This window comes from Charadrius vociferus, unplaced genomic scaffold (genome assembly GCF_000708025.1).
Source record: "Charadrius vociferus isolate BGI_N301 unplaced genomic scaffold, ASM70802v2 scaffold321, whole genome shotgun sequence".
NCBI lineage: Eukaryota > Metazoa > Chordata > Aves > Charadriiformes > Charadriidae > Charadrius > Charadrius vociferus.
In genome coordinates, this window is record NW_009646934.1 from 1,583,614 (window position 1) to 1,588,070 (window position 4,457).

Below are 4,457 nucleotides of genomic sequence, written 5' to 3' on the forward strand. Positions count from 1 at the left end.
TTTAACTGGAGTGCCCACGTTGCTCTATAAACAGGGAAAACCCAACAAAACGTGATCTCCTCAGCACAGGTCACTGACAATTTCAGCTGTAATACTCTGCTCTATTAGGTGCAGTAATTAACGGTAAATGGGGTTGTGAAATGTTTGCTCTGCCCCAGATCTGTGCCTGGATGAGGCCTGGATGCCCAGTGGCTAAATCATCTGCCAAATATGTTCTTAGTGCCATGACTGCACCGTGGGCTCCGTGAACGAGCGCTCGGGAGACTCTCTGGTGCTCAGAGCACCCCAACGAAGGCATTTTGCTGAAATCCCCAGCTATAGGCTTTGGAGAGGTATTTAAATTTCATGCAGTGCTAGCCTGGAATTTATGGAAACAAGATGTTTCAGGTATCGGGATGCCTGCGGAGCTTTATCTTACACCCAACGTTACCAGATTTGTGCCAGGACGAGAAACTGCGTGCTGGTTCCCCTGAGTCCAAGGCTGGCACCCTGAGCCATGCATAAATCTTACACACGTATGCTAAAAAGCTGGGTGAAGCAGAGGACCAAAGAAATACAACTCCAGTTTCCTCGCTCCATTTTGCCAAAGCATCTTCGCCCACACCCAGCGGCTGTTCTGCTCTGCTCCCCTGTTTGAGCTCTGAATTTCTCTGGAAGGATGCAAACGGGGAAAAGGAATAGGAGAAGTGTCTTTCCCTCCTCTGCCTGCAAACTTCTGCACAGCGGTTTCGATGCCAACACGTTTATGGCTGATCCCAACAGGACGCTGAGCTCGTTCGGGCAGCAGGAGCCGTGGGCCGGGTGGCTTTGGTGGAGGACTCGCTGGCACTCGAGCGCCATCAGTGGTCACTGCCAGTGCCATGGGGCATCTGGGCTTTCCTGAAGGTGCGGCTGACTGGGGGAAGGAAAGCACGGGCTTCGTGGGCTGGAGGTGTTCTCAGGCTGCTGGCGAGGTCAAATGGAGATGCTAAATAAAGCATTCAAGATGCCCTGTACAGTCTGTGAGCGTCCATTAGGTACGCAGCTGAGCTGGCACTTTGAGGTGTCATCCAACTGAGCTTTACAAACATGAGCTTCAGCACCTCTTCAGAGAAGAGGTTGTGACCACCCTCAGTTTGCGGTACCCTGCCACAGCGACGGGGCGCCGCATGGCCGGGAGCAGCTCCTGTCTCCCAGTGCCAATTCCCCATCCCTTCGCTGCCCCACTGCGCTGTCCTCCAGCAGGAACCTGGGACAAGCGACATTTCATCTGCGACAGCCCGGGGAAGATGAGGGAGAGGGGAGGAAGAGCTGATTAAAATCAGAGTTTTTCATTCAGAGTTTTCCTTCTAGATTCAAATCTATACCGAAATTAGTCAGCCAATGACCTCATCCAACAGCGATGAACAAACAAGAAGATGACAAGCAAGTGTCGATAAGTCTCAGAAGACGTAACATCATTCCTGAGCACAATTAAACACAGCCTTACAAACATCCAGGCTCTGACTGCTCATGAAATCCATATGGAGTCATTAGCCTTCTTCGGTCTGTTTTTCCACCAGCCTTAGACGCAGAATGAGACCCTGACTGTAAAAAAAAAAACTTACTGAGATTTAGGTAGGCTCAGAATTTAAAGAGAAACAGTGACTTCTGAGGAATGCCTTTCTAAAAATGCTTGCACTGGAAGAAGAGTGGTCAGCTGTCATATCCACGGGCCGTTGTGGACAAAGGCCCTCAACTGACCCACCGCATCTTCAGTGCAGTGTTAAACAGCCGAGTCTGTGCCGCAGCTAATGGCGGAGTTCAGCGGGAAGGGGACCAGTCAATAACTGCATCGGTACTGTGTGTTACGGGGTTGGTGTTACCTCTCGGCTCATGCAGACTGTCAGCCACATCATGTCCTGCACCCTCCAGGAGTTCTCAGCGCTACTGCATTGGTGCTCGGTGAAGAGACGAGGGTGGTATTACAGAGTTCTCCATTTCAACTCAGGATCACTTTGAGCGACAGATTTCTTACGGATTCTAGGTCCAGAATTTTAATAAATTCCTTGAAGCCTTTCTGTGGGCAAAACTGGACAAAGTTAACGTCAGCATTAGTTTGGCTGCAGTAAGACAACCGCAGAATTAGGACCCACAACGTTCCTTGGAAATGTTGGCCAAATCTGCCCGTTATTAAACTTTGCTATCAGGCTTCAAATGGGAGAGGAACAAGACTCCTAAAGTGCAAATCTGGTGAATAGATGTTATAAAGTTGGAAGTATTGTGTTATACCGTAACTGTCCAGCTGAGATAAAGGTATTCTCATTTTTTTTTGCTTTGCTCATTCTACAAACACACCCTAAGTACTGAGACTAAGTCTGATACATGAGCTGAGATACATAATGTACATCACACTTTCCACTAAGCTATATGTTTATGCAGCACGGGAGACAAAACAGGCTGTTGGGACCCAGCCGTGCAGATAAAACTGTTTTAGAGAGCCGCTCAAAGGAGGTCGCAGCTCTAAATCCTCCTTGTGGGAAGGTGAGCTGCGGGCCCAGCTTCCCGAGGCTCTTCCAAACATCCGACCTCGAATATTGCCTATATCGGGGTTTAAACGAAAATTAAGTTCACCGTTGCTGGCAACAGCATTGGGAGAACCATCAGGAAAGAAAATGTCTCTGCTCCCAAGGAGGCTTTGAAGCAAGCACAGCACTTAACGGCCGGTAACCAGCGGTCAGGTTCGTGGTGGGACCAGCGGAGATCGGGATCTGGGATCCCCAGAGATCGGGATGAGGGGCTGCAAAGCGAAGGCACGCCACAAGGTCTTCACTCTTTTCTGTTACCACGTTTGTCTGGCAGCGAAGAAGACATCACTTCGTGGTAGCAAATGGTAAATAAATGGTATTTTGTCCAGGGCTTAACTTGCTTACATTATTACAAATGTCAGAGAACATGAGAGCGCTGCGTAATTGCCACGTAAGTGTTACAAACTGCTCCCGCGCGCAGCACGCACACAGACACGCTCTTTCTCCCACATTTTTGCAGGATCAGATCCTATTCAGTTCTTTCAATGCTTTTTCACCAAAAAAAAAAATAAATTTCTAATTTAGGGAGGAGAAGTTTTATTTAATTATCTTCCTTTTTTTTTGGTTTGAATTGACCAACTGCCTATCTTCCACTGGCTTTATCAAAGCAGCCACCAGTACCAGAGCACATCTAATTTTAAGTGGGCTTTAGTTGGGAGACTTAAAATTGATCATGCATTTTAGTTTCAGTAACTTGCAATTTCTGCACTCTTTGATAGCGCACTTTAAAGAACAAGTCTTCTTTAATGACAAAGGCTTAAAAGAAATGACCTTTCTGAACAAAATATCAAAGCTCAGAAAAGATAGTTCCTTGGAAAAAAATGTCTGAATTAAAATGACCTTGTGTTCTGAAACTTCTTCATACAATATCTGACGTCTTACTTTTCCTTTGTACCCTCAGAACGAGACCAAGTATAATTTAGTAGTGTGGTGCCTCCAGTACATTTTGTGATTTGGGAAGGACTCGCAGTGCATTAAGATAATTAAAAAGAGTAAATCAGATCCCGTATACCCTCTCTATCAAGACTGCTCGTCGTTAGAATCAAAGCTGGGCATGTTTTTCAGGGAATTCAATAAAACACTGTAAGATATTCCAGAGATCGCAAATATTTTCTTCTAGCCACAATAAAATCTTTTTCTGTGCAGCAAAATAATTTCTCAGGTTGAACCCACCGTCGGCAGAGATTTGGGCAAGAAACAGGAGTATCTGCTGTCACCAGCACAATTAAAGCACTGTTGCAGAAGAAAGCAGAGGGCTGGAGAAGGAGGGAGGTTGAATCTCTTTTCTTCCAACTGCACCAGAAAATGAGTATATTTGTTACGTGAAACACAAGAACTGTGAGTGGCACCGAAATAAAGTGTGACCTCGATAAGGGTCACCTCCCTTGATACCGGGGAAAAATGTTATGATGCCATTTTCTCGTGGGGTTTTACATAGACGGAAACAGTCTTCTCTCCCACAGCAAGAATCAGTAAAATTAAAAAAATAAAAAGGACAAATAAAGCTCTAACCATACTCTGGTTTCACCAGAGCTTGTTTTATGGGCAATGAAGCCAACTACTGGCAGCCGGCAATTCCTTACCCAGCGGGTGAGGAGAGAGGTAGAGAGCAAGAAACATGTATGAAAACATTTCCAGTCCTGCAGTTTGGACTCCAACTCTTACTTGTTACAAAAGGGATCAAAGAAATGTTAACAACAACTACAAGAGGACTCCAACCAACCTTGAATTTAATTTCTTATCATGTTTGTAAGCACCTTCAAAATGGTCCTCACACTCCATTTGATGTTGGAGAGAGTTTCCCAAAGTTTTAAAACTCCCAGATTGACCAAGATATACTTTTCTCAAGCTGCTCTTTGATCATCAATGACATCAGCAACTCAATCCCATCAAAAAGAAGGAAACTGAGGC